Consider the following 23,710-nt stretch of genomic DNA (forward strand, 5'->3'; position numbering starts at 1 on the left):
CTCTCTCTCTCTCTCTCTCTCTGTGCATCAAAAAATAAAATCTTTGAAAAAAAAAAAAAACTTCCTTTAAACGTTTGTTACGGTGTCAAGGAAAGCATAAAACATTCAACATGCAGGGCTGTAAAATGAGAAATACATATGTACAATAAAGGTTTGCATGGTAAAAGCCAAATTTTATAGACAAAAAATAAGGTGAGCTTCGGAGGGTCTGCAAATCCCAGCAATGTGAATCAGGCCCCCTGAGAGTGCAGTTTGCCACAGCCCCCTTCGCTTTCTGAAAACTGTGTTTTCCAGGTTAACAATACTACACAGAAACAGGGTTTTGTTCTGGATAGACACGTGAATGGGGGCACTGATGCATGCTACAAATCAAGGTGTTTTGCCCAACGAGGCCCTTTCCTGGCTTGAAGCACACTTGCCTACAAAGCTTTGATCATACCCGGTGCTCAATGCCAGCTCATCCCATGACTCCCTCATGATGAGGCACAGAGTTTCAGGTCCCCTGTGGACCATCACTGCCAGCGCCCAAGGCAAGAACTCCATGCCCTTAAAATATGTTTAAGAAAATTTCTGGATGGTTCAGTGGGAGGGTGGCAGCCTCCGTGTCAGTACAGAACGAGCCCTCCTACTCAAGGAGATGGTCAAGGTGGGTAGTTACTTGCTGGCGATGCTCCATGTACCTGAAATCCAAGGAGTCTCTGGTTCAAGCTCTCAAAACTTTTTTTTTGGTGGTGGGGGATGTTCCTTTGCACTTGCATTTTGCAAAGTGCAAACTCACTTGCAATTGCAAACTCTACAAAAACAGAGCTAAGAGCACTGTCACACAGAATCAGACATTTAGATTGGGAAGGAATCTGAATTGCTATTAGTCCAAACTCCTTTCTAGTAAAGCAGGGACTAACACTGTTCTAAGCTCCAAAACTTTGATTCAGCTTAGATTAAAGCCATAATTAAATATATGCCTCAAAGTCAATGGTATTCATCATACACAACGGTGAGAAGCTGAGAGCTTTTCCTCTTAGACAAGGATGCCCACTTTCACTTTTATTCAATATAGTACTAGAAACCCTACCCACAGCAATTAGGTAAGATAATGAAATGAATGATATTCAAATGAGAAGGCAAGAAGTAACACTGCCTCTATATTTGCAGTCTGCTTCTCCCTCTCTCTCTGTTGCTCCCCTTTGCTTGTTTGTTATAAGCTCTCTCTCTTTCTGTGTCAAAATAGATACTTAAAATCTTAAAAAAAAAAAAAAAAAAAAGGAAGGAAATCTTGAAAGTTTTCATCACAAGAAAAAATATTGTAAGCATGTAAGGAGATGGATGTTAACCAAACTTGTGGTGATCATTTCACAATACAGACATATACCAAATCTTTACGTTGCACGCCTTACTACAGTGCTCTATGTCAATTATATCTCAATAAAACTGGAAAGCAAAGAAAATGGGATATAACTTGATGTCGAGGAAACAAAAATGTGCAGTGTTAATAAAATAATCCAAAGGGGAAAAAAAGCCCATGTGGAAGCAGCATACCACAGAAGACTGAGTTTCCAGCAGCCTGGGTCCCCAAATCTCTATATGGAGCAGAGGTCCCACCTCATGGACCCCCACCTCAATACCACTGTCTTGGAGCCAAGTTGGACTGCTTTTACATAGGAAAAATAATCCATTGTGCCAAGCCATTGCAATTTAGGAATTTGCTACAGCAGCTTAACATAAATCCTAATACTTCTCTGTATATACAGGCTTTTGATAAGTACTAAGCAAAATAATATATATAAAATACCAAGTCATAATAGCTCAAAAAATGCTTAATTTCTTTTTGCTTTGGAGCAAGAGTTTTCTAGGAATACTCACATGCACAGATTGGGGCTAGCCCCATAAACTTATTACCAAGCAACATTTTCAGGAGAGTTCTGGTTATTTGCATCTTTAAATCACTCTGTCATTGGGAATATGGTACTTACCTTGAAACCTAACTTGAAGCTGAGAGAGGCAGAGACCTTGAAACAAAGATGTCACTTGGTAGATGGTAGGCCCTTTCAAGTCTTCCAGAGGGGGTCATGCTTACCTGTAAACCACTAGGCATTCTTAAAACAAAAACAAAAACAAAACAAAAAAACGAGGTCAGTGGTACTTAATGAGAAACGTGGGGGAAGAAGCTGTTCACACCCGTGCTTCTGAGAATGCCAGGCACTGAGGTGGCCACAGTCTTTGTTTACACATCAGTTTCCACAAACTTAAGCTAAATGAATGAATACTTATTCTGTATTGTCCTCATAAAATTGAGTTTCTAACTTGAGATTCTGAGTGTGTCTACTAAAAAGAGCAAAGAGCTATCCTATAATAGTCATCTTCCAAGGTTATCCACTGGCCACTATTCATCGGTGACTGTCGCACTATCAGTTGAGTGTTGCTGGACGTCACAATGGTAGGAACGTTTGCTGCAGACGGTGGTTCCACTGACAGTGTTGTGGGCCCTGTTGGCTACAGAAGATCGGCTCTGCCCACCAACTCTGTGATAACTAACCCCAGACCGCCGAATCACTGACCTTATTATAACGTGCTTAACCAGATTAAGACTGATGCTTCCTCTTCTGAAATTAGCAACACACCTGAAAGTCTTCTATAAGCAAAAGAAATCATTCTAACTGGTTACTTTAAAAACACGGTGCAAAATCTTGTTCTTCCCAGAGGTCTGTCCTTGTCTTTTCACTGAGGTATAATTTCCATAACATTATATTAGTTTCAGACACAAGATGGAATGATTTGGTATTTGTACATATTACAAAAGGATCACCACAATAAGTCTAGTTAACGTTCCTCACCATAGTTAACATTCACCATCACACACAGTTACAATTATTTTCTTATATGAGAACTTTTAAGACCCACTCTAAGCATCTCCATGACTTAATGATTTTATAACCATAAGTTTGTACCTTTTCACCCCCTTCACCCTTTTTGCCCATCCCCACCTGGCAACCATTTATCTGTTTCTCCATATCTATGATCTCGTTTTTTTTTTTTTATTTTAAGATTCCACATATAAGTGAGATCATAGTGTCTTCTATAATCTCCCTAGCAGGTGATGATCAAAACTTTGGGCCTTTAGCAGTTTCCTCTAATGCCCTTAGGAGGCTGACCAAACCCTGCCCATGGCCTCCAAGGCCCCAGTGTTAGTCCAGGTGTACCTCAGCCCCACACATAGCCCTCCAGTCATCCTAGCCATCTCTTAGCCCCACAAAAGTACCATGCTCTGGGGGCCCTAGTGTCTGTGTCCACATATGTCCTCCAATGACCCAATTAGGAGGAAAGTCAGCTTGGCAAATGCTTGGAGTGCCAATCCATGAGGGGCTCCAACACCCCTCCCCGCAAGAAGGAGCCAGAGATAATTAGAAAACGATACCTTTCTGGAGCTATTTGGGGCAGGGGAGGAAGGTGGGACCCCCAAGGGGCATGCTGGAGCTAGGACGCAAGCCATAAGACTATCTCTTCTGGAGGACTCTGGTGAGCTCAGGCACGCAGATAAGTTTAAAGCCAGGTAAAGTTTAAAGTTTAAAGGATGAAGGCCGTCTGGCAGCTCCCTGAGAAAAGGATCTTGGAGCTGGGATCGGAGGGCCAGTCATGAGTTAGCTAGGTGGGAAAGGTAGAGGTGGTGTAGGAAAGAACATTAGAGTTCAAAGCCAATGGCCATGAAAGAATTCTCGAGATGTCTTTGGTGCAAAAAGGTGATTTTATTAAAGCATAGGGACAGGACATGTGGCAGAAAGAGCAGCACTGGGGACATGAGGAATGGCCCATTATATACTTTCAAGTTGGGAGGGTGTTAGGGATAGCATCAATCTCAAAGGACTTTGGAGGCAAGGTTTCCAGGACCTTAGGAGGTCATATACTTGGGGCGTGGTTGCCAACATGTATCTTGGGGAATAGAGATGAAGATTCCGAAAGAATTTTTATAACCATAAAAACTTATAACCATAAGTTTATTTTTATAACCATAAGTTAAAGTGGGCTTACAGAATCCTGGGGCAGTGTGGGGAGAGGAAAGATGGTGGGTTAGGATTGCCTGTTGCCCTTAGCAAAGTGTCAGCCTCAAGGCAGTTGAGTCCCTAGAAGAATGTCATTCTGCCTGTTTCAAGGACTTGTCAGTGGGCTGTAAGTAGTAAGGAAATTTAATAATTTTTCTTCTGCCTCTGTTTCCCCTGGGACAGAAGAGAGATGGCAACGTGCCTGCTGGGGAAGGCAGAAAGGATGAGTTGCTGGTGGGTGTGGTGAGCCTCTCCCTATTCATTCATGCATTCATCTGTCCGTTCATTCAGTCATCCAACAAACCTTGACTGATCACCTGGTCTGGGCCAAGTACTGTTCTTGGTACTGAGAACAGAAGAGTTAGGAGCAAGACTGACAAAGTCTCAAGCTTTCACTACTGCTGTGTAACAAGTCATTCCCGAACTTGGTGACTTAAAACCACCGTCATTTTACTGTTATCCTTGTGATCTGGAGGTGGACAGGGCCTACTCTTATTTATCACTTGGGTCCCACACAGTTATTCAGGCACTGGCCAGTCTGGAATCACCCAAATGTTCCCTCATTCACATGTCTGAAGCCTGGGCTGGGAAGCCTCGGACAGTTGGAGCTGCTTGGGCATCCCTGTCTCTGGGTGGCCTCTCATGCGGGATTTCTAGTGTGATCACTTCAGGGCTCCAAAGCAAGAGACCTAAGAAAGACTGAGCCAGGTAGAATCTCATGGTCTCTGAGGTCACACAGCATCATTTTTGTCCCATTCTATTAAGGTAGTCCTGAGGCCTACTCAGGGGACCCAGAACCCCCTCTTGATGGGAGATGGGACAGAAGATTTGTAGATATGCTCTAGAACCACTACACCCTCATACTCGGCTCTCCCTAGCTTTTCACACTTGGCTTTTTTTTTTTTTAAAGATGTATTTATTTAGGGGTGCCTGGGTGGCTCAGTGGGTTAAAGCCTCCGCCTTTGGCTCAGGTCATGATCCCAGGGTCCTGGGATCGAACCCCACATCGGGCTCTCTGCTCAGCAGGAAGCCTGCTTCCCCCATCCCTCTCTGCCTGCTTCTCTGCCTGCTTGTGATCTCTGTCTGTCAAATAAATAAATAAATAAAATCTTAAAAAATACATTTATTTATTTGAAAGAGAGAGAGAGAAACTACACACACACACACACACACACACACACACACACACACACGTGTGAGGAGGGGGAGAGAGAGCGAATCTTCAAGCAGACTCCATGCTGAATAGGGAGTCTGACACAGGGCTTGATCTCACAACCCTGAGATCATGACCAAGCTGAGACCAAGAGTCAGACACTTAACCAGTGGGTCACCCAGACGGCCTTCATCCTTTAAACTTTAAACTTTACCTGGCTTTAAACTTATCTGCGTCCCGTCCAGTTCAGATCCTGTCTGACACTCTCAAGTCACCCCGTCCTCCTTCATGACACGTCTTAGGGCTATCCTTACATAATCAAATAATCATGCTGAAATTCTGGCTGTCTCCTGTGACTGACTGTAAGCAACGGGTCTGTTCATAAGCCTGTCTCTAGTGCTGGACAAAGCCTGGCCCAGAGCTGGCTGACTAGGTATCAGAACATTTCTGAAGACTGGTAGCATACAGCTCAGCTGTTTTTATTCACAAGACTTCTGACACCAAAAGTGTAGTGTTTTTTCCTCAAGCCAACCAATTTTTCAACTCTGTGGACACCAGCTGGGTGTCCTACAATTCAATTCAATTCCAGCACTGACTACTCTGAGTTAGTATCAGACTACACGGGCATAAGGGCTCAGTCCCAAAGACTGCCCCTACTTGAGTTGTCAGTTACCAGCACCAGGTCCCCAAATTACCCACTTTTGTCAGACCTGGTTACAAAGACGGGGAGGGAGGTGTTCCTCGAAAGACGCGTACCCCTTTCTGCTTTGATAATTTGCTCCAACAGCTCACAAAACTGGAAAACACTTTACTTGCTGTTACTGTAGATTTATTATAAAGGCTAAAACTCAGGAACAGCCCAATGGAAGGAATGCATCGGGCAAGGGCATAGGGTTTCCATGCTCTCTCCAGGCATGCTGCCAGTCTGAAAGCCCTCTGAACCTGAACCCCTGTTGTTCAGAGCCCCCCCCCCCTTTTTTAAGGTTCCAGACTGAGTCACAAGTGACCCTTGGTGACTGATTTCAACCTCTGGCCTCTCTCCCCTCCCTGGAAGTCAGAGGGTGGGGCTGAACGTCCAATCCTCCAACCGTGCTCTGGCCTTTCAGGCAACCAGCAGCCATCCGGAAGCCACTTACCCCCACCCCACAGTATTACCATATGAAAGACGTTCTTCACACTCTGGAGTTTGCCAGGGTGTTAGGAGCTGTGTACCAGGAACTGGGGAAAAACAACCGAATATTTACTTTTTATGATACTCTCCTGTTTTTAGGTGGTGCTTATTTTCACTCTTCTCATTAATATTGCGCTAGAATTGGCCTCTAACTGCTAGCCCACCCTCTACCAAGCTGTCCAAACCCACTCAAACCCTGGTCATTCTCACCACACACACTCCAGGAAACCAAGAAGTTGAACATTTTCTTCAGGTTTACTGGATAGTCTGGGGAAGAGGTGGAACCTGAAGCCAACTCTCCAGACTCCCAGTTCCACATGGTGTCCTTCACACCATACTGCCTCCTGGATATTCTCCCCGCTGTGGAAAACTCTGGGGGAATCATAACCTGTCCCTCCAAACAACGACAAACAAGCCTGTGCACTTTCCACAATGGAACACGTGAAGCAGGCGAAGCTTCTTCATATTTAACATACAGGCTTCAGTGTCTCTACAGAACAAGAGCCTACGCTGATATTTACCTCCGCACCTCCTCACACACCTAAGGGATGAGCTCCTCAGCAAACATCTAATTCGGATTTTAATTTGGTTCTTTTATTGGACAGACCTCTGCACAAGGTGTTGATCTGCTTTCCTTTCTTTTCCATTACTTGTCATTCCCCAGGTCAGTGGAGATTTAAGGACATAAATAAATGAAGATAAAGAATATTTCAGGTGGGCGCACCTGGGTGCCTCAGTTGGTTAAGCATCTGCTTTTGGCTCAGGTCATCATCCTGGAGTCCAGGGATCAAGTCTCCCGCATGGCCCCATATCGGGCTCCTTGCTCAGCGGGGAGTCCGCTTCTTCTTCTACCCCTCACCCCACTCGTGCTCTCTCTCAAATAAATAAGTAAAATGCTAAAAAAAAAAAAAAAAAATTCTCCAGGTGATCTGCAATAGTTCAGTAAGAAGAACTCCTGAAACTGAGCTTTTAAAGACAATGCAATGACCCAGAAAAAAAAAATGTGAACATTTTAATGTGACTTAATGTGAAAAACTAAAAAAAGATACAGAGCGCCATGCATGCAATGACTCTAAAATTTTATTTAAATGTGTGTGTATACATATATATATATATATATATATATATTCTTGGAAAAGCTGGATGGAAAGAAATACAAATTTAAAAATGACATGGCATGTCTCACCATTTCGATTGGCAAAAAAAAAATTAATTAACTAATACTCTTTACCCCAGGAATTTGTATTCTGGGTCTCTAGTCTCAAAAAACGCTCGTTCACGGGTGCAAAGTGGCAAAAGGAATAAATATAAATGTCTGAAAACCGAAATGTTCGCCCATAGGGCAATGGTTGGAAAATTATAGTTTTTCATACAATGGAACATGATTCTGCCTTTAAAAAGGAATTTTGATCTCAGGGTTGTGAGTTTGAGCCTCATATTGGGTATAAAAGATTGTTTAAAATTAGAATGCTTAAAAAACAAACAAGGGAAAGAAAAAAGAAAGGAAGGGAGGAAGAAAGAGAAAGAGGTAGACAGGCTTAGCTGTGGATGTGGACAAATCTCCAGATTTTACGAGTTAAAAATGAATGAGACAGCGTGTGAGAGGCGGTGTCACAGATCCAGTGCATATGTGCTATGTAGGTAAGACATCTACACAGCTCAGCATATACAAGGAAATCTGAAGAGAATACGTAAACTCACAGAATAAAGCCTGGAAGGAGACAGCCTCTGTTGAGAGCCACATGGAGTCTCTCATGTCAAGCAGTTATGCAAGCAGTTCAGGAGATACCCCTGGGACTTACGTCAGCTGACACCCCAGAACCGATCACTGACAGAACCAGAGGGGGTTCTGCAGAGACCCAAAACTGATTAAAGCCCTTTAGAAAGGGGAGGATTTGGGCAGCAAACTGTCAGACTTCAAACACAACCCTTTCATGTCTGACCGCTTAAAAAAGGCAACTGCTGAGAAGGCTCTGCGGATGGATCTCTAACCAGACCCCAGATCCTTCACTGCTCAGACATCAGAAGCAGCGAGCGCCAAGGGCTGAACCAGACCAGCCCTGGGCCTTATCTCAGCCGTGCGCCCTCAGACTGACATCGTGGTTGGTTCCTCAACGTCCTGCACCCCTCTGTTAGCTTGTTCGCTGTGTGGCGTGTCTTTTGTCCTGTCTTGTGTGTGTGTAGGAAGACAAGTTTAATCACACGGGGGCCCGCAACAGAGTCTGGAATCGTGAACCTGTGATTTGGGATTTAACCTTCATCACTGAATAAAGCGGACACTGTGAAAAGACACGACTCGTGTGTGCGCCTTCACTGTGTGCTCATGACAGCCTCTAAATTAACAGTGGTCAGCTCAACTGCGGACTTTTCAAAATTTACTCATACATTTAATGCTTTGTTTTTACAATGTATTATGTACAAATAACAAAAACGATTAATAATGACAGTAGGAAATGTGATGTTGTTAAATCAAAAAAGCAAGCTATAGGGGTGCCTAGGTGGCTCAGTGGGTTGAGCCTCTGCCTTCAACTCAGGTCATAATCTCGGGGTCCTGGGATCGAGCCCCCTGTTGGGGCTCTCTGCTCCACAGGAAGCCTGCATCCCTCCCACTCCCCCACCCCCACGCCCCCTGCCTGCTTCTGTCTACTTGTGATCTCTCTTTCTCTGTCAAATAAATAAAATCCTTTAAAAAATAAATAAATAAAGCAAGCTACAGCAGCTTTTTACAGCTTTTTACAAATACAGCACCTACAGTTTGAGCTCAGTTATGTTATAAACAATATATATTACAAAACTGGACCGTGTGGTTTGAAACAGGGCTGGAAGTGGGACTTTTTACTGTTACACTCTTTAGAATTTTGAACCTATTGCTATTTTTAGAAATCACTAAAAGAGACAATTTTTAAAGGAACGCCAGAAAGAGAAAAATAGACCCTTAATGTTATGAGTGGTTATGGCTGGGATTACAAGTACTCTTTTCTTTGAAACAAACTGTAAGGATGAAAGTATGGTTTACAATTCTTTAAGTAGGTGGTGAGATACTGCAAGACTTCTCTCATTTATAGTTTTCTGTATTTTCCAAACTTTCTTAAACATTTGCTACTTTCAATATTAGAAAAAAAGGAAGCTGCAGAACTTATTTATTTTTTAGGGGCGCCTGGGTAGCTCAGCCTTCAGTTCGGGTCATGGTCTCAGGGTCCTGGGATTGAGCCCTGCATTGGGCTCTCTGCTTAGCGGCCAGCCTGCTCCACACCCCCACCCTCCCACCCCCACCATGTGCTGCTCTGCCTACTCATGATCTCTCTCTCTCTGTCAAATAAATAAATAAAATCTTTGAAAAAATAGTAATAACAAATTATTTTTTAAACAACATAGTTGATGGGGCGTCCGGGTGGCTCAGTCAGCTAAGTGTCTGCCTTCAGCTCAGGTCATGATCTCAGAGTCTTGGGATCTGGACACCCCCCTGGTTGGGCTCTCTGCTCAGCAGGGAGTCTGCTTCTCCTTCTGCCTCTGCCCCTCTCCCGCTTCGTGCTCTCCATCTTGCATGGCAGGCCCACTCGCACGTTCTCTCTCAAATAAATAAAATCTTTAAAAACAAAAAACTAAAAAACAAAACCAAAAACCCAACAGTGCAGTGAAGCAAGAAGTCACAAGACTTCTTGGGTATGCAATAAGTTATAAAGAGACTAGTGGTTTTGAAAGAGCACCTCCTTTCAAAACTAATGCAACACTAAACCTGATGTGTAAGAAGATAAAATCAGAGTTCATCAGGAGGGGTGGGGTGTCCCACTCAGCAGAAGCTTCATCTCAGGCCCAGAAACCAGGACTCTGGGAAGGTGATTAGGAAACACACTGTATAGACAGATGGAAGCTGCAGGAGCCCGGGAAGAGGGCAGGGTGCTAGCTGGTCATTGGGGGGCTTCAAGGAAGAGGCAGAAACTGCTAAAGCTACAAGGGCAGGATGGACGTCTGTTGGCATGCTTGATGTGAGCTGGCATCTCAGAGAGGATAAACCATGTACACAGTAATAGCCGGGTGGAGCAGAGTACACACCTCCACTGCTGACTGGTGACAGGTTTTATGCAGTCACTCATCAGGGAAGCGGGTGGAGAGTGACTGGGTCCAGACTAGGCTCCTGTAGGAGGAAGGAGCCACAGAAGGTTCCTGAATACATGCGTGACAGGATGAAGGCATCAAACTAAAAACATCACTCTTGAGCGGCTGACAGATACACTCCTGCATATTCATCCCAGCTTCGAGTTTACAGCAAGGCCCTGACAGCCAAGAAGGCAGACAACCTTGTGGGCCTTGGCATTTGGGGGCTCGCGACTCATTGCCATACGAATGCTAGCTTTTACCAAGCTTCTGCTGTCATTTGGTCAGAATGTCAGCCAGACAGGCTGTGGGCCCTCCTCCAGGGTTATCCTGGAAGCCACCCACATTTCAGTGGCAAGGGGCTGGGACCCCGAAGTCACAGCTCATGGTGCCTTCTGGGGACTGAGATCTAGGCCTTTTCTTCCACCACTTACCAGCAGTGGCACCTGAGGCAGCTTACTTCATCTCTCTGAGCCAGTTTCCTCACCTGTGAATTTGGTGATTCGATCGTTCATTCAACAAACATTTCCTGAGCATCTGCTATACGCCAAGCACAGTTCTTGAAGCTTGGGATCAGCAGTGACCAAATCAGTCCAAAATTCTTCCCTCGTGGAGCTTATTTTCTTGTGGAATGTAAAATTACCTATTTCATGGGGGTTGTGGAAAGGATTAGGTACTCCATGGAAAGCATTTAGGGTATTAGGGATTCTGTATCTGATTCCAAAGTGTGTATGGGTTTTTGCCCCACACCACCCAGCAGTTCTCCGACAGCGACTGGCTGTCCCAGATCAACTCAATCCCACCTCACCTAGCTGGAGATAGCATCAGATTCCACAGGTTAAGGGCTCAGTCCCACAAAACTGACCCCCCATCCCCCCAGCCCCCACCACTTCAGAGGCCAACTGAAAATCCAGCTTGTGACCTGTGCTTCTGACCAACTGGCAGACTGGAGGTTCCAATGACCCCCCCTTGGGTTTGATTAATTTGCTAGGGTGGCCTGTGGGACTCAGAGAAACATTTGACTCACTAGGTCAAGAATAGCCAGATGGGAGAGGTGTGCATGGCAAGACATGCACGTGGGAAAGGTCACCTAGCTTTCATGTCCTCTCCCAGGGTGCCGGTTGGCCCTGGAAACTCTTGGAACCCATCCTTTTGTGTTTTCATGGAGACTTCATTACATAGGCATGACTGATTGAATCGTTGGCCACTGACAACTGATTTGACCTCCAATCCCCCTCGGTCCAGGAAGGTCTGGGGTGGGGACTAAGAGTTCCAAGGGTTCTCCAGGCAACCAGCCCTACACTTAGGTTACCTGGGGGCTTTCAAAAACATCACCTCATTAGCATAACAAAAGACACCTTAGGTCCAATTTTAGGAAATTCTAAAGGTTTCAGGGGCTCTGTGTCAGAAACAGGGATGAACACGTCTCTATTTCTTATTACAAATCACATCACAGGTTGTAAGGATCCTCCTTTTTCCATTTTGTTATTATGCACATTCCCTACAGCTCTTAGCACCAAGAAGGCATGCAGTAAACACCAGGTACTGGTCTGAGTTTCCTTCTATGGACTGACATTTCCTTTCCCGGAGACAAGGAGACAAAGTGCCATCCATTCAGCCCTGGGTCCATTCAGCCCTGGACTTTGACTGAGCATGAAGGTTCCTCTCTGCATCTCACCCCCAGCACTGTCAATTCCACCTAACAAAGAGGCTGGGTATGGAGAGAGAAGGAAACCACCCTGGGGCCATTCGTCTCCATGAAGGCAGCTGACAGCTCTGCTAAACCCTGGTACAGCCCTCATCTCCTCAGGGAGCTGAGCACACCCGCTGACCGTGAGAGTGGGGCCCCTCCCCAGGCAGTGCTCACATCTTCCTTGCCTGCACGGAAACCCCTCGTGGACTGCATTGACAGTCACGGGCCCACAGAGATGACTTGGCCCCTCCCAACAGGCCAGCCCACAGTAAGGCCAAACCTCTCTTGGTGGGTTTCAGTCTGCCCTCGGGGTTGGAAACAGGCACAACCAGGCCAGATTCTGAGCCAGGTGGCCAGAAGTGTTGGACTGAGTTGAAAGGAGAGGACAAAAATTGTAAACCAACTTTTAGAACCTCATCCTCGGAGCTCTAAGAAAGGGCTTCATCAAAGACCTAGCTGGCACATATCTTGATATGTAATGACAATTTCAACTTTCCCCACCAACTACATGCTGGTGATCTGCGCCAGTCTCTATAGCCTGAGTAATTCCCGGGCAAAGGACCAGACAGGAATTGGAAACAGAGGGACGAAGCAGAAGAGGGGATGGTACAAGTAATGGGCCCATATCCTACTCAACCTCCAACAGCAAACCCGGCAGGGCAGAGGCTGGGACGGCCTGGGCGGCCAGGCCCTCCTCAGATTCCTACCCACCTTCCCCAGAGCCTCATTCCTTCCTACCACCCAGATCCCAAGCTCCCCTGGGGGTAGGACCTTATCTCTTTTGTTCACTACTGTATTAAGTAAGCAAATGATCACACTGCCCTACCCCAAGTGTGACACACTGAACCTCCTCACCGGTCCCTCTGAAGCCCCACATGCCCCCTCTCATAACTCAGTGTCTGTGCCCATTTAATTCTCTCTGCCCAGGTACCTTCTTGACCTGCTTAATTCCTGCTCCTCCTTTTTGTTTTTGCTTTTTAAAAAATTTTATTTATCTGAGAGAGGGAGACGGAGAGCAGAATCAGGGGAGAAGCAGGCTCCCTGCTAAGCAGGGAGCCCGATGCAGGACTTGATCCCAGGACGCTGGGACCATGACCTGAGTCGAAGGTAGACACCTAACCACCTGAGTCCCCCAGGCATCCCATCTCCTGCTCATCCTTAAATTCAGCTCAAAAGCCAGCTCCTCCAGGAAGCTCTCCCTGACCCCAATGCTAGGTGAGGCTCCCCCACTGTATTGGTCAACCAGAGTCTTCTCATAGTATTCACTGACACATAGGCTCCTGTCAACTTCCCTGCCTATCTAACTCCAAGGCTAGGTGGACACAGAGCTGAGTAAACAGGAGGTGCTCAGCAGGCAGTAAGTTTGTGTGGGAAGAAAGGAAGGGAGGGAGGAAAGAAGGGAATCAAGAAAGAAGCTGTGGAAGGAGAGGCACCTGTCACAGAAACCTACAACAAACCAAACAAGAACGCTAAAACCCATTAGATTAACGGATCATTCATTAATGTTGATGGTGATAAAAAGAGAAGGAAGTGGTTGGGAAAATACATCTCAGATCACTGGAGTGGGAAGCAGAGGTCTCTCTCTCCGCATCCTCTTCTCCCTTTCGGAAGTGGGCTCTTGTGGGGGCTGAAGAGGAAGAAAAACTTTGGAAGGCTAGGTGAGTGGGGGCATTTGAAAGGCTCATAGGCCAGGAGCTCTCAGAGGCTCAGAGCTCCTCTGGCCTAGGGGTGTTGAGGGCCATTTCTTCTGGGGGTAATCTTCAACTGCTGAGGGGGGATCAATTATGGCTCATTCCTATAAAGCTGCTAAGAACATGCCCTGGGTCAAGAAAGAGGGATAATGAGGACCTGCTACTGCCCTGCTGGCCCAGTTCCCAAAGGTAGGAACAGAAGCAGGGATTTAAGACAGATGATCCAAAAAGAAAAGACTATTTTTGGCTGGAGCCTTCTTAGCACAGTATTTCCTTGTAAGACAGACACCCCCAGTTGTCCCACAATATTCATTCCTTCTTCCTTCCTAGGAGAGCTCTGATTTTGGAGAGGGGTAGGGAGGGGGATAGTGTGGCAGAGATTGCCAGCTAATTGTGAAACCTAACGCCTCTCCCTGGACTAAGTTCCCCAGCCTCTCTTGCAGGAGGTGTGACCATGTGTCTAAGCATACGCCACCCTGCCACCCCCATGGAAAATCAGTGGAATTAATTCACCACCTCCAAGCCTGGCCCATAAAATTCTCCCCCACACCATCTTCCATCCTCCTTTCTCTTGATTAATGTAAGCAAGCATGGCCATCTTAAGATCCTGGGTCCCTTCGTCACCTCTCGGAGAATTAGGAACAGCCCTTTTGGATTTTGTGTGAGCGAAAAGTAAATGTCTGCCCTGTTTGAGTTATTAAGCCTATCTGGGTAGTTTGTTTAGCAGTGAGCCCACATAACTCTTATCAGGATTGTGCCCTGCCAGATACTCCCATGGCCCTTTAAATTGGGAGTGGTCTGCTAGGCGTTTTGGGGAAAACGTATGCTTTCCTGGGGCGCCTGGGTAACTCAGTCGGCTAAGCATCTGCCTTCGGCTCAGGTCATGATCCCAGGGTCCTGGGATCGAGCCTCACATCAGGGTCTCTATTGTGGGAAGCCTGCTTCTCTCTCTCCTCCCAGCTCTGCTCTCTCTCTCAGATAAATGAAAAAATCTTAAAAAAAATAAAATAAAAAAGAAAAGAAAATGTCTGCTTTCCTGATAAAAGGTACCCATGCTGCTGGCGCCTCCTTCCTGCTGCAGTCATCTTGTCACCATAAAGGAAAGGCTAAGAAAAGAACAGAAGTATCGGTCCAGACAGACAACAGCTGTTGAAACTAATGCTAGCAACCACCTACCTTCAAACATCTTGTTACAGGAGAAAAAGAAATCATTATTTGCTTAAGCCACTGAAGTAGGGCTTTCTGTTACTTGTAGTCAAAAGCCCAACTGACTGCTTTGCAACCAACCAGGCATTCATTTGCCCAGTCTTTACCTATGCATATTTCTTGCCAGTCCTTGTGCTAAGTGGTGAAGAGTCAGAGACAAGCTGGATGAGGCCCCTGGGCCTCCAGGAGCCGCTAGGCAAGCCAGGGAGACAGGCCCATGAGCAGACAATCCGCATGCAGCAGGCACAGATGCTATCATGGCACACGGTGCCCCAGGGGAGTGTGAGCATGGGGGCAAGGAGTTCCCAACTCCCTTTCTGGCCTTCAGCACACAGAGGAAACACTCCTCAAGCTCAAAGGGAAGTAAAAAGAATGAGCTAGGCTCAGCCAAGCCAACGGCAATTACTTACTGTATGTTGAGTGGTTAAACACCATCAATTAATGCAGCTGTTCCAAGATAATCAGCACTCATTAAAGCAAGATGCACAAGAGGAGAAAATAAAAAATCATATGCCACTAACTTAGAGAAGCTGTAAATGAGATGAACCAAGAACGAGGCAGCCTTGCCAACATCTTCCTGCTTGCTGGTGTTAGTCATCTCCGGAAATACACCTTCTTTCTCAAAAAAGACACAGTAATTTTTCACCTTGAAGACAGAGCCAAAACAAAATCTACTGTCCGTGCCATGACCTTCGACCAGAAATGTCCAAGCTTTGATTTCCAGGTCTGCGTTTCCATTAGGAACTGCGATGGAGACAGACAAATTGGCGACGAGATGACTTGATCTGGGAAATCAAGAGGCACCCATGATCTGAAAACTTAGAGCACTCTGTTTAACTTTGTTCTACCTACATACAAATAAATGGTTTTTTAAAAAAGGAATGATATTATTTGCCATGTCTTTATCTTCAAAGTATGGGGCAAGTATTTAAAAAAAAAATACAGCACAACCTTATTTGCTTCAAATTCCAGTAGTTTAAAAATGAATAAAAATAAGCAGGCTCTTCATTAAGAGAGCTATCATGTTTCCAGTCTGCCTGCCAACTTATTAACAGAAGTGCTCCAGCCTAGAGCCAAGGGCATACCAATCACACTTAAACAGGGCAGAGAGGCGCTCGTGTCCCTAAGGCAGCAGCAATCCCAGGCTCTCTCATCCACGGCCCATGGCTAGAGTCCCTCGCTAGGCCTTGATGGCAGGGGCTGGAGGGCAGGCCTCCAGTGGGAGTTTCTTTGTAAGGCACACAGAGCAAGGGAGGACCTGCCTTCTCCAGGGCCAGTTATTAAACCCAAGCCTATCAACACAGTTTCCCAGAGATCTTCCATATGCAGATGGTTCTGGCTAGGGGAGACACAGGAAGCACAGGAGTCTGGTCTTCTGCCTCTGGCAAGTCCCCTACTCAACCTTGGGAACAGCTGTGCCAGTCCTCACTGAGAACTGGGTCCCTTATGGTATTATAGGCTCCCAGGGCTGCTGAAAGACCAGTCCAAAGCAGTGGCCAGGCCAGTGCGCTGTCCACTGGGTCTAGGAACACTGCTGGCAAAGCAGGTGTGCAAATACTGAGTTTATGGTCTCTTATCACACTTCCTACTAACAACTTGAGGCCAAGCGTTACGGTGAAAACATTAACAACCAGCGGGTGTCAGACACAGACCGATCTTTCTAGTCCCTACCCGAAACAGCTGGCAAGGCCAAGTCATACCAGTGTGTACCTGCTAAAGGTCATCAGCTCCTCCTCCTGCTGTGGTCAACCCTTTACAGGCCCACCCTAGGCTCTCATGACCGATAGGTGGCCAAGAGCCAGGTGAATGCATGGGAAACATCTCAACTACCCTTCATGTCCTTCACTGTGAAGTTAAGCATGGTGTCCTCTGTTCCAGAGGGACAGAGACTACGTGTGTCTTATCCATTCTCCGATCTATCAACTCAGTGCAGCTGGTTGGAACCAAAACCCTATTTTAAAGGAATGAATGAATAGTAGTAATAGCTAACTTTTTTTTTTTTTAAGATTTTATTTGTTTATTTGACAGACAGAGATCACAAATAGGCAGAGAGGCAGGCAGAGAGAGAGGAGGAAGCAGGCCTCCGGCTGAGCAGAGAGCCTGAAGCGGTGCTCGATCCCAGGACCTGGGATCATGACGTGAGCCGAAGGCAGAGGCTTTAACCCACTGAGCCACTCAGGCGCTCCAAGAGCTAACATTTTTAAAGCACACCATGTGCTACGGCACCGTTCGAAGTCTTCATCATGGTATTTCACTTTAGCCTTACAATAACAGCATCTCAGTTTTCTTCATCATCATCATTATCATCATCATCTCAATTTTACAGATGAAGAAAATGAGGCACAGAGAGGTGAAGTAACTAGCCCAAGTGTACAGGACCAGTACTGGCAGATCCAGAATTCAAAGCCAGCCTGGCTTCAGAGCCTACACTCTTCACTACTGTACTCTGCTGAATATACAAACTCAGGTACTCTAGTATTAGAAAGTCATCGGCAGAGAACCTCTGAAACTCACAAACCCTGAGAAATCCTTCCAGATGGTTTCTGGTGGTGCTAATCATAGTTTTTGTGACCTGCAGAACATTTTAAAGAAGGCCTACTTTTACCTCTAAGCAAGAGACTACCTATAATTTTCAAATAACTACATAGCCACATTTGGTTATCAAGCAGCTGTAGCAGGAATATTGAGATTTACACAGTATTTCCCTGCTCAAGAGTTCTGAGTTCTAGAAGCCTTTGAAACCCCCCAGTGTTCCCCTGTTCCCACGATCCCAAACATGCTGGAAGGACTGAACAAGATCATGGACTCAGTTGCCTATTTATATGGTAAGGTACTGCACAAGCCTAATGTATAATCATATTAATATATTTCAACAAAATGAAAGATTAAAATTTCTATACTCGTTAGTTACTACTCACCAAAATTCTTTTTTAATTTTATTTATTTATTTGACAGACAGAGATCACAAGTAGGCAGGGAGGCAGGCAGAGAGAGGGGGAAGCAGGCTCCCTGCCCAGCAGAGAGCCCGATGTGGGCCTCATTCCCAGGACCCTGGGATCATGACCTGAGCGGAAGGCAGAGGCTTTAACCCACTGAGCCACCCAGGCACCCAATACTCACCAACGTTCTATACTTGCCTACATACTTCTATGGATGTTCCTATTTATATCTCTGCACATTTCAGTAACGATGTTCAAAACCCAATTTATTTTTTCATGAGAGTATGTCCCTGCATTATTATTTTTGAGCCTCCAGACATTTCTACGATAATAACGTTCTTCCACCTTAATCCACCTGCTTCTTTCACTTGAGAAGCATAGGATTTAACAAGGCAGTAAATGTTCTATTCTAACTTCAGATTCTTCTGTATTAGTTGTATTAGTTGACAAAATTAGCAAAGAAGAGCTTCATTTTATAATTTAAAAGCTCAAAATGATACGGCATATCTCTGAAGGCCTAATGTTGGGTATTGCATCCAAGAATGAGGTAGGTCTAGGAAAGTAAGCTGTGGTTTTGTTATTTGGGAAGACACATGTCTCCTCCTTCTAATTGAGGGGTAGGGCAGATAGTATTCAAACTATTTGTAAATTGGGTATAAATTATGACTCTAACCACAAATGAGCAGAGAGGAAGGGGCAGGCAGGGGAGAGTGTCAAGCCAGGTGCAATAATTTTCATCTTAGTTTGTTTTTTAAAGGTCTGGTTTCAATGCTGTGGATTACAGCTCTAAGGAAGTCAGTTATACACAGAGGCACAATGTGGTAAGCGCATGACAAAGGCTAGCCCATAATATGGAAACACGAATGTATGTGTACGTTGGGGAAGTGACTGGGCAAATAGAAACAGAATTTTCAAGTTCCTACAGATGTTTGAGTTCCCCAAATTCTCTCCCACCCCACGGGACCAGCACAGAGGCAGCTTCACTGTTGTGTGTGGTGTGTGGAAGAATGAGACTGGGGACCAGGGATTGGACAGAGGAGGGATGGGGAGAGGAAGGGAGGGAGGCTACATGGATGACACCTCCCGCCCCCCAAAGAGCCCACAGTCAAGGCTGCCTCCTAGGTGCAGGAGCTATTCCACGAGGCCCCTCTAAGTCCATTTTTCAATCACTTTATCTTTTTAATCATTTATCTTCTTCCATACACCTAGGACTATTCCTTCCTTCGTTACTGATGCAGCGGTTCCTTTCCAAAAAACCGGGGTTTGTCCAACCAAGGCCCAAGAACATTCAGAGCAGCCTATTGGTTCTGGGGGTGGAGGCTAGCAGACCAGAAGTTGAACCTTGACCCTCCTGCCTTTCGAACTCAGGGCAGACTCTGCGATTCATCTCCTGGTTCCCAGGTGCCTCCTCGTGGCTGGCCTGCAGGATCTGCAAGGTGAAGGGGCTTCAGCAGGCCCTAACCCATCTGCCAGGCTGCCCAGCAGGTTCAAGAAGCATCCCTGGAAGACTGCTTCTGTCAAAAGGCCCACCATCCTACCAGAAGGTAGCTATTGCCTCTTCTTCACCCCCTAAGTGTAGATGCAGAAACTCTGCTAGCTGCTTATCCTTTTCCACTCCCCAGTGCTCTCCCCCCAGCATCTCAGGTGTGAGGTGACTCCCCAGGGCCAGATCCCAGACCAACATCACTCAAGCCATTTCCAAAGGAGCACAACCCTCCCTCAAAAACTTATAAAAGTTCCAGACTCTATCACTTTGCTAAACCCAGCTCTCAGCTGTTCTTCAGGGCCTTCTAGAAACCAGAACAGTGAGCCCAGCAAACTATATTTCAGGTTACTGTTGGGGCTAGACTTCCTGTCTCAGTGACTCTGCTCCTAATGGTAACCCCTGTACCAGAATGTGGGCACATGTCCTTATCCACCAATCAGAAGCCTTGATGCAGGGCAAACCCTGGGGCTGAAGTCTACCCCTTCTGTTTTTCCAGGACCCTGGATAGTCTCCCCTCCTTTTCCCTCCCCACCTTGAGATAGCAGGCACCACCACCCCTTCCAGTCTCTCTTTCTCTGTCTCATTCACAAACTGCAGGCATTAATTAAACCTCTTCGAGAAAACAGATTTTCACCAGCTGCAGGAATTCTGGGTAAGAGCCAGATCCAGAGACAGAGAAAGTCTGTGTAAGAAAGATAAGACCATGACAACCCTGAACCTGTGGGCAGTGCAGGGAATCCCCACATCCAGGTAACATTCTGAATGCCAGCCCTTCCCAGATTCCTGGAAAAAGACAGCCCAGGGGACGGCTCCCTCAGCCTCTGCCTGTATTCTCCAGCGCTAGCCTTTGACAGGGGCAGAAAAGCCGGCCTTTGCTCGGTCTATCAGGGGGTCATAGCCACCTCCAACAGACAACCATCCTCATAAAACAGCAGCTTCCCTCCCCCACTGCAGAGCTGCAAACCATACTGCCAGAAATGTGTAAGAAGCCGCACTGCCCGCTCTCCGTGGGGAAGTGATTTGGCGCGGCCAGCAACCACCAGACTGAAGATGGTGGCATCTAAAGCAGCCAGTAGGGCTCCGCCAATGGCACTCCATCTACCTGAGTGCCTCTTCCCATAACAGAAAGGGATGAGGTTTCCTGGGGGTGGGGTGGGGGGCTACAGCCACAGCTCAGGGCCCTATAGGTTAAGCCACGCAGGACTCATTCCCTCAGCCAAAAGCCTTACCTCCCTGGAGTGCCCGTCACTTCATCACCCCAGTTCTATGGTAAGGACAACCAATTTCCTTCATGGAAATTCTGGAGTCCCCACGGAGGTCAGAGACACAGCTATCAGAGCCTGACCCATAAACTGAGCTCTCTGCTCCAAATAAACATGAAAATAGTTTCTCTTAAAAAAAAAAAAAAAAAGAGTTTGCCTCCAGTGACATGTACTTTTAAAAAATTGATGAATTTAAGGATAATATTTTGAAAACTGCAGCACAATGGAAAACACAAGTTATGGACTCAGACTGGATTGAATAGGGGGATCCATTTCTTTCCTGGATAAACACTGAGGACCTCTCACTTACAGGGTGCCAGGCTGGGTGCTGACAGAGATGCATCCACCCTGAAGGCCCTCAAGGCTGGCAGGGCATCTCACCATCCAGCTGTATGGTGGGGACTAAGCAGACACTTGCAGCATTCGGTGGGTACTCAGAGGGAGCCCACTGAGCCCCTGTGTGACCTTGGGCTAATTACTTATTAATTCATTCTTCAAAGCTGAAAGAATATTGAACTAATTACCATTCGGGCCAATCAACAGGGAAAAAAAAATTACTGATCCCACAGTTACACAAAAGTTCAGAGGGTTGTGCTTCAAAGGCCAAGCTGCCCATCCTGTCCCCAGCGCCCCAAAGCATCCTCTCCAAGTAGGAGCGAGGATGGGCTGGCCAGCAGCTAATCCCTCAAAGAGAAGTCTCCGCTACATGTCCTTTTCCTGAAATAGACAATTAATTAATTTAAGCCAAGACTTAATGAAAGCCAGGAGAAGGGACGGGGCAGATCCAGGCACTGGCTTCTAGGCTGTAACGGATACATCTCCACCTCTCTCGAGGGAACATGAGGTTTTTCAAACCATCTGCTTTCAACTCTCTTCCCACAGATGTCCAGACTGAGTACCAGCACCTCTAAGGAGAAGGAGTTGCTGCCAAGCCCCGTTGGCAGTCACGTCACGTTTGTAAGGCTGAGCTGGGCACGGTCTGCTTTACTCTCGGGTTCAGCCAGGGGCCCTCCGCAAATACCAACAAATGTCCCCAAGTTGTGAAGCCCTCTTGGGGACCCCGGGGCCATCCACCCGACGCTTCCCCCATTCGCGCGGATCTAACTCCACATCTTTCCTGATTTTTACTTTTTGAAAGCTTACGAAGCATACTAGCCTTCCCAGGAAGGCACTAGCCACCCAGGCGGTGAGAGCCTCGCTGAGCGCCCAGCGGAGCGGGAAAATATGGCTCCACATCTTCGGCCCCGCTAATCCACAGGTACAACTTGAAACCAGGCTGTTGCCACAAAGAAAGCCACCAGCTCTAAGCCAATTCCATTGCTACGTGTGACAAAGCTGGCTTCTTCAGAACGTCGCGAAAGACTAGCAAAAGCAAAGCCGTGGGGTCTGAGTCACGCAGTCCCATCCGAACACCCAGGCATGACCGCCCGCGCACGCACTGGCCGCTGGGCTGGGTGTTCGCACCCCCGCAGGCGCGCGGCGCAGGCAGCTGCGGGGGAAACCAGTCCCACCCCCAAGAAAGGCCGCGAAGTTGCCGCCGCCTTCTCACCTGGAGACCCGCAGGTTCAGGAGTGCCGCGGGGTCCCAGATCTTGGCAGCCCGAGTTCGGGGTGGAATTGGGCGCAGGGGTGTGGGCGCACGGCGGGAGCGGGTGGCAGGGGCGGGGACACGGTGGAGGGCGGCGCAGGAGAGGCGCGGGGCTGGAGGAGGAGAAGCTCAAGGCAGCGGGGTTGGGGGAGGCGCCCGCCGGGAGGTAGGGGCGCAAGAGAGGGCGCCGGAATCGTCTGCAGAGTTGGAGGGTGCTGAGGCTTGGGGACAGGGGGCGGCGGAGCGGAGGGCTGGGTGGCTAGGGAAGAAAGCGCAAGTCGGGGGGCTGGGGTTTTGGGGTTTGGGGAGGGAGCTAGAACGGAGGGAGGGAACTCAGGCGCGGGCTTAAAACCCGGGGTTCGGAAGCCCGCCCCAGCACACCTCTCCCACCGGAGACTCTGCCCCATCGTCCCGGCCTCGGAGCGTCCCCAGGATCCCCTCGGGCTTTCAATCCCGGACCCCAGGACGCCTGTCCGCCTCGCGCCTCCACGCCGCTCGGCCGCAACGGCAACCAGCCCGGTCTCGGCCCGCTCCCACTCACCGTGCATAGTCCCGGCCCGGCTCCCGCCCCGGCTCCGCCGCTGCGCGCCGGGTCCAGCGCTGGCCGCCTGCTCAGCCGGGGGCGGAGGGAAAGCGAGGGGGGCGAGGGGAGGCGAGGGCTGCGCGCACCCACCGCCTGGCCGCTCCGCATGCCGCAGCGCCCCCTGCTGGCCCCGCCCCGCGCCGGGCTCGGCCCGCCCCGCGCCCGGCCCCCTCGAGCTCCGCCCCGGAGGCGGCGGTGCGGGGCGGTCCGCCCCAGGAGAAGGGCGCGGAAGGGTTTGCGGTGAGGGCGCTGGCCGGGGGAGGCCAAACAGTCCCCAGAGGCGGGACAGCCCGCAGAGTTCCCAGCGTGCGTAAGCCACGGCCACGGGCATCCTGAGGGTACCGGGACCGCGGCCACAGGAGCTCAGGGTTGCCGCGCGCCTCACAAAGCCGGACTTGGGATCAGGGACTACGCAGATGCACGTCCCGGCCGGGGTACACGGATCCTGCCTGGACCCCGGGTCCCACTGAGGGTGCCTTTGGGCGGTGTTCCCGGCCAGGCGCCGCCCAGATCCCCGTGCTGGGATGGGCAAGCGTGTTTGAGGTCCTCCACCGCGAGCGAATGCTGACGCGTGGCCCCAAATTGTCACTATTCTTGCCACCGTGCCCCCGCCCCCGTTCAGCCTTCCTCACGTTTCTCTTCCGGCACCGACCACATCCGGCTCTGTGCGCGGACCGTAGACCAGCGGCTGCTGGGTGTGGTGATGGCCCGCAGGCGCCCTGGGCAGGTCACGGGCCCCCAGGCCTCTCCCTCAGCACTGTCCCGTCCCGGGACTTCTGAGGAGCCGGCCCCTGAGGAGTCAGCCAGCAC

At 48.2% G+C, this 23,710-nt stretch overlaps 1 protein-coding gene across 5 annotated transcripts in view; it reads right to left on the bottom strand.

Annotated features, from left to right (window-relative positions):
- The window catches only part of PXYLP1 (2-phosphoxylose phosphatase 1), a 69,349-nt gene extending 46,333 nt beyond the window's left edge, over window positions 1-23,016 (bottom strand). For 3 of the 5 annotated variants that reach the window (XM_059391857.1, XM_059391854.1, XM_059391855.1), the window contains exons 1-2: window positions 22,859-23,016; window positions 1,971-2,093 (exon numbers count right to left, since the gene is read on the bottom strand). The gene's annotated coding sequence lies outside the window, so the exon portion shown is untranslated. Of the gene's footprint in view, window positions 1-1,970; window positions 2,094-22,279; window positions 22,391-22,858 lie in introns of those variants that run through there. The other 2 variants (XM_059391856.1, XM_059391858.1) reach the window with 2 other exon arrangements.
- Window positions 23,017-23,710: the final 694 nt, after the last annotated feature.

Source organism: Mustela nigripes, chromosome 2 (genome assembly GCF_022355385.1).
Source record: "Mustela nigripes isolate SB6536 chromosome 2, MUSNIG.SB6536, whole genome shotgun sequence".
NCBI lineage: Eukaryota > Metazoa > Chordata > Mammalia > Carnivora > Mustelidae > Mustela > Mustela nigripes.